General features: G+C 38.0%; 1 pseudogene; it reads right to left on the bottom strand.

Annotated features, from left to right (window-relative positions):
• Positions 1-14,041: 14,041 nt before the first annotated feature.
• Positions 14,042-14,823, bottom strand: LOC102529179 (tRNA pseudouridine(38/39) synthase pseudogene; annotated as a pseudogene).
• Between the last annotated feature and the right edge of the window lie 884 nt (positions 14,824-15,707).

The following is a 15,707-nucleotide window of genomic DNA, read 5'->3' as shown; positions in this document are numbered from 1 at the left end:
TTTAAAAATGGATCCACTATCCTTCTACTGATTTTAACTTTCCTCTATTCTTCCTCATGGTTTTCTCTCATGTTGAAATGATTTAGATATATGGATATACGATCTGCCTCTAGGACCTGACCTATATTTTAGGGACTGTAACTATAGCTCCTATTTTTATTATTTCTATTCCTTCTAAAGGACTGCTCCTCACACAGTGGGCACATATCTTTTGTGGGCTTTAGGGATGGACTACCCATTCTGAAAAGTAATTTCATGCATTTCTAATGCTGTGTTAAATATAATTCATTAAGAGCACATGACAGGTTGCAATACTATTTTGATACCTAAATACTAGCAACATTCAAACAGCAGTGTGTTACTGGAGAAAACACCCACGTTTGGGGCAAAAACTTTACCATTGTACCTTTACAGTTTGTAATGTATTTCCCATCTCATTTCATTCTAATGGAACATAATTTCCTTTTGATACTGTACATTTGTGCCCCTTGTCCTGTTCAGTCGCACTATACAGACAGGTCCCTTTAACTTTGTTTTTCTCTTGGTTTCAAACAATGCCAATAAACTCAATTTATGGCATAATATGACATTATCACCAAGTGATCATCATACCTACCTCACTTGGAATTATTTGAAGTGACAAGCCGATTGTCAGAAGAGGGACTAAAGGTTTTTTAATCATTTTACAAACCAAATAAATAGGAAGCAAGACTCTTTACTTGACACCGGAAGAATAGAGTCTATAGCAAATGAATGTTTTTAGCCTTCTCCATTTCATTAAAGGCTAAATGACAAACTGGGACCAATAAAAAACTATTTATTTTCTTTCATTGTGTATACATTTTGATTTAATTCCTTGAAGAATTCAGATGTATCTCATTTCCAAATTAAATGCAGTTTATATATTTGAGTCCCTGCCATGAAGACAACTGTAGGTTTCCTAAGTGTATAAATTCCCAGTGCTTCACTCCAAAGGCAAGAATAGTAAGACGGTAGATTGAATATACACATCCAATTTCACTTCCTCTGAAAACTCCACTAGGACCTACAAGGACACAGAGAACAGGAGCGAATAAAACAGCAACAGCATTTTGGAAGTTGGAAAGCAAATGAACCAGTGATAATTAACTTAGCAGAACTAGGAAAACTGAATCTCAAACAGGCCTTAGGAAGAGCTGAGAACCAACTAGATGTATATTAAAGAATCCTCAAAGATTCAGGAAATATTAGCTCAGGTACTTATGGGATTGGGCACAAAAGGGAGAGGTAAAAAGAAGGGACAGGGTGTGCATGTATATGCATGACTAGGACATTGTGCTGCACACCAGAAACTGACACACTGTAACTGATGGTACTTCAACAAAAAATAAAGAAAGAAGGGATAGGATTAAAACTGTAGAAAAACACTAGATTTCTAGATCACCTTATTTAGTATGTCCCTAGGGAACTCTCTCTCCCACTTCAGCAGACGCCTGGAGTTTTATTCTCCAGAAATATCAGGCACAGTTGAGGGCATGTGCACTAAAAACCAGGAATGTTACATGAGGATGAACCATGTCCATATTTAACACTGCAAATTCCTGGCTTTCCTTCCTCAGTTCTTATTGAGTGTTGCTCCCAAATCTCTGGCAGCCAGAGCTTTACCATCCAGACAGATTAGACATTGCTCCTCCGTAAAAGTTTATCAGAAAAAAAGAGTGACATAAAGATACAAAATGTCGCATTCCATCGTATAAAATTGCATCCAGATAATTTTACAATAAAATTAAATCAACCAATTAGATCCACATACTCAGCACTTGCAAACATCATTTTATTTCCCCATCCTCAATCATAAGCAGACAATCAAGGATTACCAGACATCTAAGAAAAACTTCATGCAAGAAAAATGAAGAATAACACAGACATAAACAAAGAAAAAAAGATATTGGAAGCAACAGAGACTCCTGTGGGAAAAGAAAACTTCAAAACACTCTAGCATTAATAGAATCATACAGATAAGACTAGGCTGTACTCAACCCATTACCATGGGTGGAGAATTTTAGGATTTGTGGAAGCTGAAAGGTTTGCTAATATTCCACTGAAAATGATTTAGAAAATACATTTTTCTATTGAAATTTTTATATAAAAAGTGATATTTCATAGCTTAAGCACTGAATCATGGTAGCAGTTTATAAGGCATATAATGCAAAATTTCATAATATCCCACTACATAGCTTTCTCTTTACATCCCATTTTAACCTCCAGTATCTACCTACCTCATGGGTTTCATTCAAATGTATTTGTCATATACAGAAAAAGAGAGAGTGAGAGAGAGAAGGAGGGAGGGAAGGGCAGAAAGGGAGAAGGAGAGAGAGGATGATTCCCCTGCAATGCCCAGCATGGAGTGGTTTTTTTCCTATAAACATTAGAACACACTGAACACATGATTATGCAACTAATTTACTCTTTAGATTGCTACATGGATGTACATACATGCCAAGATGTATGTATCACTGGATAGATATATTGATATATGGATACATGACAGTGGATTTTAAAATTAACCTCTGGAAACCACGTGTGAGAAGAGCTAATTTTTGCAAAATGGAATCTTGATTTTTCAATGTGAGATTCAAATTTATCTGACAGCACTATACACACTTATTTATCTTCCCACTGTAGACTTCATTAAAACTCTAGCTAATGCTGTAGTTTAAAAATGCATGTTCGACAGATCCTTCATATACTTTGGTTTCTGCTACTGCCAACCTCCTTAGCACCCTCCTTTTTACAGTAAATCTAGGAGGGTTTTGTTAGGTTCAGACTTCATGTGGCAACTGACTAAAAGTTGCCCAGGTTGGCAAATATCAGATGCGTTGACTGGAAAAGAAAGACAAAAGCTGTGACCATTGGTGAGGGTAAGAGAGTAAAAATAGACCAATAAGATAATGAGGAATTACGATATATACGTTATAAGCAGGGGCCCTAGAATCTGGGAGACTGAAGCTAAGACTTGGCTCTGTCACTTACATAGTAGTATGAATTTGGGCAGGTTATTGAACTTCTGAGATTCATTGTTCTGATCTTTAAAATATCGAGTCTGTAAAACTTTCTGTAAAGGGTCAGGTAGTAAATACTATAGGTCTCTGTTGAGTTAGCACAAAAGCAACCACGGACACTATGTAAATAAATGGGTATGGCTAGGTCCCAAATACACTTCATTTGTAAAGACAAGCACCTGTGTCTACATTTGACACCCACCCCAATATGGACAGTGGTTTTCTGACTCCTAAATCACAGTGATATACATCACAGTGTGTGTGTATATATATATATATACACAATTTTTCAATAATTGTCACCAAGAAAGAATTCAAGCAAAAATGTAAAATATCCCAACATATAAAGCACATATAAAAGAGATTTTAAAATAAAGGATTACTATAAGCCACCTTAAGATAAGTTTGGAAAATACAGTCTAAATGGATTTCTTTAAAATTAAAAAATAGCAATTTTCACAGATTAAATTGCAAAAAAGGAAAGAAAACCAGAATAATTGAAACCAAATATAAAATTCTTAAATGTATTCTGTAAATCTCATTTGGTCCTTATTACAAAATATAATAAAGGAAAGTTCACTCTAAAGGTTGTTTATAATGGAGAGGCAAAGCTCTGACAACATGGTCCACCAACACAACCCCAAAATGATTTAATTGTGATGCAAATAAAGTAAAATGTGAAAGTACAACATTATTGATGGTAGACGAAACATTTGACTTTTAAAAAAATATATTATTTAAAATTATTTGTCAGTCTTGGGTTTATATTTAGAAGACAAATTTCTCATATCCTAAAATTGCTTTACTGGGGAGAGAGCATATATTTTTTCACCTGTAATAAGAAATATTAATCATTCCATCATGTCATTACTGACAGTCCTATATTGACTATTTCTTGGCATTATATGCAAAAAGAGTATTGTCCTCATTAATATTTTACTATTAGAAATTCTTCCAGGTTTGAAAAGTTAGTTCAGGTACCAGAAAGATCTAACTATAACTACTGAGTTAGGTAAAGATCAACGTTTAAAAATATTCCTCCTTTGTTATTATCCCATTGTACACTGGTTTTTAAAACATTATTTTACTTATCATAAAATTTCTGGGAAGTATCTCATGTCACAAAGTAGCTCTTTTCTGTATGCAACAAATATGTATTACCTACTAGGTGCTTAGTTTTCAATGATGATTTTTAAAAAATTATAAGAGATTATAATTTTAAAGAAATTATTGGTAGGAAATAGAAAAAAAGTTTAACCAGATCACACAAAAATATAGCAAGATATTTGCATTTTATCTGTGAAAGAGTAATAGTAATTCCTGCCCAAGAATCTTTCTATGCTTTATTTGGCTTCCTTTGAATTTGCACTTAAGAGTCCATTTCACCTCTTTATGATACACATGGAATTGGCACTGATAAATGAGTCTTAGTCATTGTGAAAATAAGCAACTGACCTTCCTAAAAATATAGCACAGAGACAGCCTAAATAAGCTTTTAATTTAATGACCCAAAGTCACAGCTGGGACAGGAAACCTAGCCTCAAGAGTAGTGGAGTTCTACCTTTAGTCCGCATCTCCATTTTAACAGTGTTCTTACTTTGAGAAATTAGAATAACACCTGAAAGAATAGTACAGTGATAACGCTGTAGCTGTTTGAATTAGCATCTTACTTGAGAGAATGATACAGCTGTTAGTTTGGATCAGTGATGCCTTCATTGGAAATGTTTTCTTATTTCACTTATTTTCAACTGACTTATTGTTTCTACGTATATTAAGGGTACCAAGTAAAGGATGTTGATCACCACCTGGTTCTACAAGAATTAAGTCATTAGACACTGTAGTCACTGACCTTCAACCTACCCTGAAAGGAATGCAGGGCGAAGATGTGTACTTGACTGCACCTATCCCTCTGCCAAAATCTTTGGAACAATTTCTCAGAGCCATCTGAGAGGTTGTTTCTCAGGCTATAGTCCTTAATAAGACACTGAATAAACTCAACTGACAGCTCTAGTTTCGTGGGTTTCTTTTTTTTTTTTCTTTTTTTTTTTTGTCGGTTTACAAGGATCAACTATATGCTGTCATCTACAGGAATACACAAATAAATGAAACCTAGGTCCTGGCCTCAAAAAGCTCGAGTCTAGCACAGGGGTGGACAATATTTTTCTCTTGAGCTAGATAGTAAATAATTTTGGCTTTGTATACCATATGGTCTCCATCACAACTACTCGACTCTGCCTTCACAGCATTAAATTAGCCATAGAAAAAAGATGCATGAATGTGTGTATGCCTGTTTCCCTTTGGCCTAATCAGGCAGCCAAGTGGAATTTGGCATAGTGGCCATCAGTTGGTAACTACTAATCCGGCATCGGGACAACAGATAGGTTATACATTTTTCGTCAGTGTTTGTCCACTGGTAAAGCCTGGCTAGAATGTTGTGTTTAACTAGATTCTGAGGCTGCAGCAAAATTATGGCATGACTGTGAATGAAAAATACTGCAAACCAGATCAGTAAAAGAAGAACGCTGAAGCCATCAAGTCATCAGCGGCTGCCCCACCCCCCAGTGAACACAAGCCTGCAGCCCGGCCTCTGCAGCCACTCACAATGGTGCACCCTGAGGGGACTCAGAATAAGAAAGGACAGGATACTGGCCCTAGATAGCTAGGGGCTTGTCAGAGGAATGAATTCATTGAGCCCAAATGTTTGCTCCCTCCCTTACATAGAAAAGCACTAAATTCTTTAACTTGAGATGCCTGGTTTTCTCTAGTTAACAAGTCATCTTTTCATATTCCAACTACCTGGTCTTTGTTGTAAAGCTCCTATATATCCTGGCTCCTCTCCCACCTCTTCGGAGCTGTCCCTCAGAGCCATCTGGAGGCTGTCATCCCGGGCTCCAAGGGGTTGGAGTCCTCAGAAATGTCCGCCGAATAGAACGTAACTCTCAGCTTTTAGGCTGCGCATTTATTTCAGTCGACACGGTCACTCACTCACTCATTCAAACATGTACTCAGCTGTTATATGTCCACTGCCTGAATTGACAGCAAAGCCACACACTTTCTGTCCACAAAAAGCTCACATTATAATAACAAAGGAAAAGGTGTGAAAGATCAAAAGAAATTGTGATTAAAATGTTTCCAGCTAGGGGAAATCTCAAATGTTTCGGTTCTATTCACCAGAAGTACAAATGTAGGGAGCATTTCCCTCTATCTCCTAGGGGTCCAGAGACCTACATCCTTTTCTAATGCTTGCAGATGTTCTGGGGCTTTGCAGGAAAAGTTCTGACCAGGGCCATCAGGTGGACACCTGGCAACGTCTTTGGGCTCAGGCATCTTTTCTACTAGATTAGTCAGTGGAGGAGGCGCTGATTGCTGACAAAATGTGGTCCTCATCAGAATACGGTGGGTAAAAGCGAAGGGATGGAAATATGCCAAGCAGCTCAGAGTCAAAACAGAAAAGGGGAAAGAAGCAAAGATAGATGATCTGAATAATAGACTTAATAAGTACAAACTGGAATATAGAACACTTATTGTCAGCAAATAGAGAATACACATTATTTTCAAGCAGTCAAGGAATAGTCTCAAAGATTGACCATGTACAAGTTTACAAAGAAAGCGTGAGAGAACTTTAATGAGTTAATATCTTGCAGACTATTTCATTTAATGATAATAAAATTAGGTTTTTTTTAAGGATAGCTTAAATATCTAATATGCTTAAAAATTATCATCATATTACCTAATAATCCTCGGATTAAAGAGGAGATAATAAAATTGAGATATTCCTAACACTAATTAGCACTAGAAGATTTGTGACATATAGCTAACACAGAACTTGGTGAGAAATTTACTGCTCTAAATATATTTATCAGAAATAAAAAAACGTATTGAAGACAAATAAGCTATGTATTCAATTCAACAAGCCAGAAGGAAGGGCAACAGAATAAATGTGAAAGACACCATAAATGAGGAAATAGACATAAATACAGAAGTGAGGAAATATAGACCAAAAATAAAGAGCAATTATAAAATTAAGAAATGATTACTTTAGAAGATTAATAAGATAAACAAACCACAAGGGAGACATCAAGGAAAAAAAAAGAGCTAAGACTCAAACAAAATGTGAATGAGAAAAATAAAAATACTACAGAAATTTAAAAAGCAATGAAATACTATTATTACTTAGTATATGCCAATAAACTTGAAGCCCAAGAGGAAATGAGCCTATTGTTAGGGGAAACAGTATAAATGGCTAAATTTTACAGGAAAAAAACCTGAAAAGGCCAATTGTTTGGGAGACTCTTAATTGTTCTAGTTTAACTTTTAAACACGTTTAGACTCTCTGCACCACCTCACTCGCTTCTCCCCAGGAAGAGACAGGGATTTCTTTGGTAAATTTGTAAGGAGCAGTGGGATACGCTTCACTCAGCCCCTTCTGATCCACTCACTTTTCACAGGATCAGCCTATCAGCTGAAAGGTGAATTCCGATCTGCTATGTAGTAAGGAGTCTTACAAATTCAGGGGTGAATTATTAGCAAATCCACTTGGCTAGAGATCTAAAGTCACAACTTGCAGTCAGCTTTATCTAGATCTCTCTAATGCATGCACATCTATCAATAGGTTACAAGCTCTGAAAGGGAAGAAATCGGTATTATTAATTAGCCTACCTAACAAGTTCAAATGCCTATAACTATGGAAGACATAAAAATGGTAAACAGACTCGCTCCTATCCACTGCCCCACGTACAGGAAAGCCCTAGATCTAGGTGGCTTTAGAGATAAGTTGTACAAAATGGTAAAGGAACAGGCAATTCTAGCTCTTACACAGTTGTGTCAGAAAATGAAAATGAGAGTATAAGGCTAGTGTAAACTTGATTTCAAAACTGAGATAAGACAGACCATATAATGAAATTTAAAGGCTATCTATCTCCCTTATGAACATTGACATAAAAGTATAAAATAATATATAATAATAGGATAATGCACCATAATCAAGTAAGATTGTCTTAGGAATATGAGAATGATTTAAGATAGGAAAATATGTCTCTGTGATTCCCCACCCTAATAGAATAAGGAAAACATTTCATTTAAATACTCATCTCAATAGGTATAGCAAAAGCATTTGGTAAAGACACGTGATTTTTTAAAAAGTGTTTTCCAAAACCTAAGGAAACTTCTTTAACATGATAAAGTCTCTGTAGCAAACAAAACAAAAAATACCTTCTCCTAATTACCATAACATGTATATCCTGAAGTTCATGTGCCTAACATGTCTGACATTGTCTCTACATTCAACATAGCACTAGCAGTCACGATCAATGAAATAACCCCTAAAAATAAAAGGTGTGTAATAAAGATATCACCACATATCAGATGGTGCAGGGAAACAAACACGGAGGATAATGTTGAACATAAATGCTTGATGGTCATTCAAAGCATATCAAAGTTCACTAACAAAGAATTAATATCCATAAAATATAAAGGAATGGTAAAATCATGAAACTTGAAATAAACAACTTGAAAAAGACAAGAAATCCAACATAATGAGAAACATCGTTGACCAAAAACCAATGTAAAGAATAGAAAATCTAAATAGCTGAATCACTAGTAATCATAAAAGTGAAAGGAGATTATACTTTTTACCACTGGATTTTTTTTTAAATTAAAAGTTGGATAATACTGTGCTAGTTATCGTTTGCTGTGTCAAAAATTACCCCCAAAGTTAGTGGCTTCAAACAACAAAATCTATTATCTCAGAGTTTCTATGAATCAAGAATCTGGGTGCATCTTAGCTAGCCCTCTGGCTCTGTGTATCTTACATGGCTACCTCATATCAGTCTCAGTTGGGAAGAATCTGTTTCCTATCTCAGTACTGTGGTTGTTGGTAGGATGCAATGCCTTGTAGTTTGTCGCACTGAGGGCTGAGTTCCTCAGGAGCTATTCCTTGATGTGTGAGCCTCTTCACTGAGCACTTCACAATATGCTTTCATTAGAATGAGAAGACAAGCAAGCAAGAGAGACTGTTAGCAAGAAAGTTCTAGCAAGAGGAAGCTTAATCATGTTAATAACATCCTATTACTTTTACTGGATTCTACTGATTCAATTCATTAGAAGCAGTTCATTAGGCACAGCCACACTCAAGGGAAGTGGATTACATAAGAGCGTGAACATCAGGAGGCGGGGATCATTGGGAGCCATATCCGAAGTTGCTTCCACACTGAGTATTGGTGAGTTTGGAGGGAAACAGCTAATATAATTCTATTGGGAAGATAGACTGGTACAGTCATTTTGGAGAGCAACCTGGTAACATTTAGAAAAAAATATTGCTTATAGACTGAATGCTTGCATCCCTCCAAAAGCCATATGTTGAAACTCTAGTCTTCTAGATGTGATGGTATTTGGAGATGGGGCTTTTGGGAGGTAATAGAGTTGGATTAGGTCATGAGGGTGGGGTCTTATGATGGGATAAATGCCCTTAGAAAAAGAAGAGGAGACAGGAGATAGTTCTCTCTTTGTGTGTAGCCACCAAGCAAGGCCATGTGAGGACATAAGTAGGAAGAGGGTCCTCATCAAGAATTCAACCATGCTGGCATCTTAATCTTGGAATTCCAGCCTCCAGAACTGTGAGAAATAAATGTTTGTGGTTTAATCTCCTAGTCTATGGTATTCTGTTATAGCAGCCCAGACTAAGGATCTCTATGACCTAGAAATTCTATTCCTGAGTATATATCCCAGAAAAATATATGCAGAAGTCCATAAGGGGACATGAATGAGAATGCTCATCACAGCATTATCTGTGGCAGGGGGTAAAGAGCCAACACAGGTGTCCCTCAAAAGATGAAGAAATGGACAAGCAATATTTGGGGCATGTGTTCTAATGGAATATGATGCAGCATTAGAAACAATGAACTAGAGGTACACATAGCTGTGTAAGTTGAACTGAAAAGCATAAGAAACAGAACAAGTTCTAAGGCACAATGTACTGAATTCAAACACACATATTTAACAAGGTTATATATTTCACAAGAGTACAAACATATAAGGGCATAATCCAAACACATCAGAGCAGGTCCCTCACAGTGGGAAGGAAATGAGTGTTGAACTCCAGGATGAAAGAAAAAGAAAAAATACATATATAAGACAAAGAACCTTATAAACTCAATGGTGGTGATATGGCCAGAGTTCAAGAATAGAATAAAAGTAAAAATAGAAGTAACCTTCATGAGTGGCCAGTTAATTCTAATCCCTGCCTTTAAGTTGCAGAGCTGGCAGACAATAATCAAAATAAGCAGCCTTTAATGTTTATTCATGGTTGCGGTCTTTTTGTTAGTTTGTAAAATGATTCATATCTTCTCCGACATTTGAATTCAGCCATACTGCTTTTGGAGGGATTTTAGGCAACATATTGAAAACAGAAGCTAGTAACTACGGATGGGAGGTACCAGAATAAACCACCGAGCAGGGGCAGCCTTGGAGAACAGCTTGGAGGACAGGTTCTTTCTCTACCCCGTGCACCACCACAATTGAACATGGAGATATAAGGAGGGGTGGCAGTTCAACTTGGGAAGACTATTTTGGGATGTTAAAGAAAGCCCCTTTTCTCTGTCCAAGCCATCTTTGCCTCCTCATCACCCCCTCTCCCTCTACTAAAGAAAGCCCCTTTTCTCTGTCCAAGCCATCTTTGCCTCCTCATCACCCCCTCTCCCTCTACTAAAGAAAGCCCCTTTTCTCTGTCCAAGCCATCTTTGCCTCCTCATCACCCCCTCTCCCTCTACAGAGGTGTCAGAAATTGTACTTTGAAATGTCTGAGCCATATCTTGGCCCCTCCAGCAAACTTTGCCACACACAGAGGTGTCATCAGCAGTACTTTGTGATCGCTAAGCAACCCCCTTAGCCACTGTTGGCTAGGGGAGTGCCTTGCTGACCAATCAAAGCTGAAGGGTGTGGTCCCCTCATTGTCCTGGGGAAGGGTATATATAGCACGGTTAGGAAGCCTGGGCTAGTCCACCGGGAGGCTTCAATATGTCTAAGGTGTCCAAGAAGCTACCACAGCCTAATACAGATATGGACCAACCAACCTCAAGTTCCAGACAGCGGAAGAAATTGAATGTTCCTGATCAACCCAGGACCAGAAGTGGCGGCAAGGTAAGGTGACCCTATTCAAGCTACTCTTTTCTTCATTGACCCATTGAGCCCTCCTCCCCCAAGAATCTTACCCTTCCTTGCCTGGCACAACCCCCCTCCTCAGCTCTGACCCCTTCTTATGAAGCCATCCTTTCCATCAATATCCTATCTTTTCCCCCCTAAACCAGTGTCCTTTTAAACTCACTCTGTTTTCCTCCTTTCTAGGCATTGAAGACAACCAGGAAGACTAAAAAAAACCTTCAAAGGACTTTGAGTAAAAAAGCCTCTGAAAAAACTACCAACCCTATAAGAAAGTCTAAGAAGGCTAAAGGGCCAACACTATTCGGCCATTATCACAGGCTGAATGAGACATTAAGTGAAAATCAAAATGAGCTGCAGCAGAAGCAAGAAGTAGCGGAGAAGCCCACTACTTCAACTGGTGACCTGGGCTGCCAGTAACTTCAGAGAGAGGCTAGAGACCTCAGAAATATCTGCAGTCTCTGAAGTCTGAGAAATGACCAATGTGTACATACTGAATTTTACAGCTACAGGGTACACTGATGGTAATTAAATAAAAACCAACTTGTGAAAATTTCTGTGTGCTTCCGAGAGTTCTCTCGTGGTGGGAGCAGGGAAGGAAGGGAAGAAGAAAGGGTGTGAGGAGGGAGGGACACTGGGTCCTGCAGAGTGGGGGCAAGACTGGCAGAATCACAGTTAACCAGATAGTGGGGAAAAGGAGTGGGTCAGGACAGAGTGCTGCGGACAAATTTCCTGCTTAACACTTGAACCTACTGGGAAGATGGAAAAGGGCTTGGCGTTTCTATTTTTGGGGTGGGGCGCAGGAGGAGCACGCTGTCAAAGTGTAGATTGCCAGAACCTATATGTTTAAGGTGTGTGGGTGGCAGTGGCATCCCACAAAACAGGGAAATAAATGACTCCCAGGCCACCTACCTCATAATGGTGTTTGTTACATGCCACCTGATGACATCAACAACTGACGATCCTCCCAAGGGCCAAAAACCTCACCCTACTAAAAGTTACTGAAAGCACCCTAAGGACTGAAATAATGGTGACTGGAAGCCACAAATCCAACACTAATTAGCCCACTTGCTACAGAAACTTAGGGTCGAGCGGTGGCTTCCCAAGGGCAGGGCAATGGGAGCAGTCTGCTTTGCAGGCAATAAAGGGGGATATTGTCTACAAAGAATTCTAAAACAGCAGTCTCCCCTGCAGAGATCTTTATCTTCATTCTTTCCAAAGTTGTTTTTCTCTCTAAAGAGGATATCCTTTTAAGTGGTTTCATTGAAGTATAATTGACATATAATAAATTAAAGTGACAATTTGATGAGTTTGGTTGTATGTATATACTTGTTAAGACATCACCACAATTCAAAGTGTGAACATACCCATCACCCCAAGAAGTTTCCTCCTACTCCCTGACGATTGCTTCTTTTTGCCCCTCTCTGTAGATCCCCATCCTCAACAAAATAACAATCATACTAATAAAATTAATGTAATATTGTTGTACACAAGAACCCTCAAATCAAGTATGTTGAGTGAAAGAAGCTGGATAAAAATGAGAACACACAGATTCCATTTATATGTATAGATGGCATTTTCTAGCATTTTATGATTGTTATTTTGCTGAGAGTTTGGCAGCATTTAAACGATACCACAAACTAGCTTTAATTATATTTAAAAAACTGAGTCATTGTAAAGTCACGTGCAGCTGTAAGAAATAGAAATATCTTCTACCCTTAAACCTAGTTTCTTCCAATGGTAACATCTCTCATAGCTGTAGTAGAACATCACTATCAGGAAATTGAAAGTGTTATGATCTATTTACCTCACTCAGTTCCACCAGTTTTACATGCACATATTTGTATAAGTGTTTGTGTTTAGTCCTACGGAATTTTATCACCTGTGTAGTTTCCTGTGATTAGCACCATTACAGTCAAGTTACAGAAGAATTCCATCACGAGGATCTGTCACGTTATACTCATTTATAACCACAACTACCTCCCTCCCTCCCTCCCTGACCTCTGGAATCCAGTAATTTGTTCTTCATCTCTATAATTTTGCCATTACAAGAATAATAAATAAATGGAATCATTCAACATATAACCTATTGTGATTGGCTTTTTACATTCAGTATAAATCCCTTGAGATCCATTCAAGTCATTGTGTATGTCAATCTTTTTTTCCCTTTATTGGTGAGTAATATTCTATGGTATGGAGGTACCAAGTTTAACCAATTCATTTATTGAAGGACATTTTCATTGTTTTGATTTTTTTGACTATTACAAAAAAAAAAAAGCTGATATGATCGTTCCTGTTTAGGTTTTCCTGTGAATGTAAAAGTTTTCATTTCTCTGAGATAAATGCCCACAAGTACAATGGCTGGATCACGTGGTAATGGCATGCTCAGTTTTGTTAAGAAACTTCCATACTTCTCTCCAGAGTGGTTGTATCATTTTACAATTCCACCAGCAGTTCCTCTGCATTCTCACCAGCATTTGGTGCTATCATTTAAAAAGATTAAATCATTGTGGTTCATGTATAGTGGTATCTTCTCAAAGTTTTCATTTGCCTTTCCCTGATGGTAAATGTTGAACTTCTTTTTGTGTGCTCATTTGCCATCTGTATATCCTCTTCATTGAGATTTCTATTTATGTCTGTAGCCTATTTTTTTTTTTTTAACACTGGCAGAATCAAGCTTTCAAGAATTTGAACACAAGGCACAGGTTTCCAGGTGTACAGAAATACGTCTCCATTTTACAATTGATTTTTGGTTTTTCTATCTCAATCTTTTTGGACAGGGATAAAAAAGCAAACTGTTTCTAATTTAAGCAACAAGATCTTTCTTACAATGACCTTATGGGCTTTTAAGAGCAGATCATCTGAATTTCCAGGACTTCCTGCAATTGTATGTAAATAACATATATTATTTCCTTTCTACACCACCTACCACTAGCTGGTTGTTGCCTCCTAGATCCTAGTGAGTTTTTTCTACATCCCCTACTCATAAAATGCTGGATTGGAATTCTAATCCTTGACATTTAAGGTGATCTAGGAGGAACTTACATGTGTGCATTTCCACTCCCACTACAAATGCATTATGACAGTTAATTAACTTTACTTCATTCTATCACTGCCTCCGTTTTGGTCCTTCCCCACAGGGTACTGCAACAGAGTCCAGTCCTTATAGCATACTATACAACATGTAAGTTTTAACAGTATCTTTAGCCGATATAGTTGTTGGAGGTGGTAACACCAAGCTCCTGACCCTCCCAGTCATAGATTCAGTTGATATTTTCAACCTTAAAGTCGTACAAGACAAGAGAAAATTCTACAGCCATACTGTAGTGAGGTTTCTGGGAATATCTCTCTCTGTTCGTCAATAATCTCTGGCTTATCCATCCCTTGGCCAATCACAAAAAGGATAGTCATCATACAGCGGTCTTGATAAAGAACGCCTGGCCAATCACTTCAAACTGACATAACTAGAAAGATTCTTGCCCTCTCCCTCCCTCAGGCTCTGGACTACTAGCTATACTTGGGCAGACAGAATAGTCCACTGAAAATCAATCAGTCTGTTGGGTACATTCGTTTTACGCAAGCTCCTGAAATCTTACGTGCCTTCATATTTCACAGCTGCGTAATTCATGGTTACTAAATCAGCACAAGGGGAGAACTGTAGTAAGCCTGCTCAAGACAACCGAACCTAGCACTGAAGCTGGGCTCCACAGGGGCCGGGGCCAGTATATGGATGTCTAAAGGGAGCCCCTGATTGCAAATATGGGTACAATGAATTTCTTTGCCAGCCCTGTTGACTTCTTTCAAAGTAATATCTTTGTTTCTTCACTCAAATCAGCGAGAGCTGGCTGCCTGCCTGCTTTCTCCTAGTTCAGCCTTGGTTAGAGCCTCTTTCTCTTCACTAATACTGCGTTTTTCTGGCTGGCAAAGCCTTCGTATCCTTAGCTCAGATCAGATAGACTATACATAGGGCTGCATGTCTTTGGTCATGAGGACTGACATTAAAAAAAGAAGAAAAAAGTACACTTAGCATTTCCAGTTCCTGAAGAATTTTCTCTAATGTTTGAGTTCCTGTTGTCAGCCTGTTCCTTCTTAGGTCATTGAATCTCCTTCTCCAGTTCTTGTACCCCTTTTAGGAGTTTCTCAGTCTGGTTTCTGTCTATGTGATTTTCAGCAATGGTGTGATAACCCCAGGAATAAAGGAATCATGCAGGTCCCCCCTGTTTAGCATGGGCCACAGCTGAAGCCCATTTTCTAATTGGATTTTTAAATTTTGTTCACTGTTGAATGTCAAGAGCTCTTTATACATTTTAGATATAAATCTTTTGTCAGGTAACGTGATTTACATTTTTTCTCAGTCTGTAGCTTATGTTTCAACATTATAGTATCTTTCACAGAGCAAAAGGTATAATTTTGATGAGGTCCAGTTCATCAATTTTTTCCTTTTATGGGTCATGCTTTTGCTGTCAGGTCTAAGAACTTTTCACCTGGTCTCAGGCACTGAACATCCTCTCT

The sequence above is a fragment of the Vicugna pacos genome, chromosome X (assembly GCF_048564905.1).
Source record: "Vicugna pacos chromosome X, VicPac4, whole genome shotgun sequence".
NCBI classification, from domain to species: Eukaryota; Metazoa; Chordata; class Mammalia; order Artiodactyla; family Camelidae; genus Vicugna; species Vicugna pacos.
Note: the sequence above shows the minus strand (reverse complement) of the source record. Positions and strands in the feature narration are given on the sequence as shown.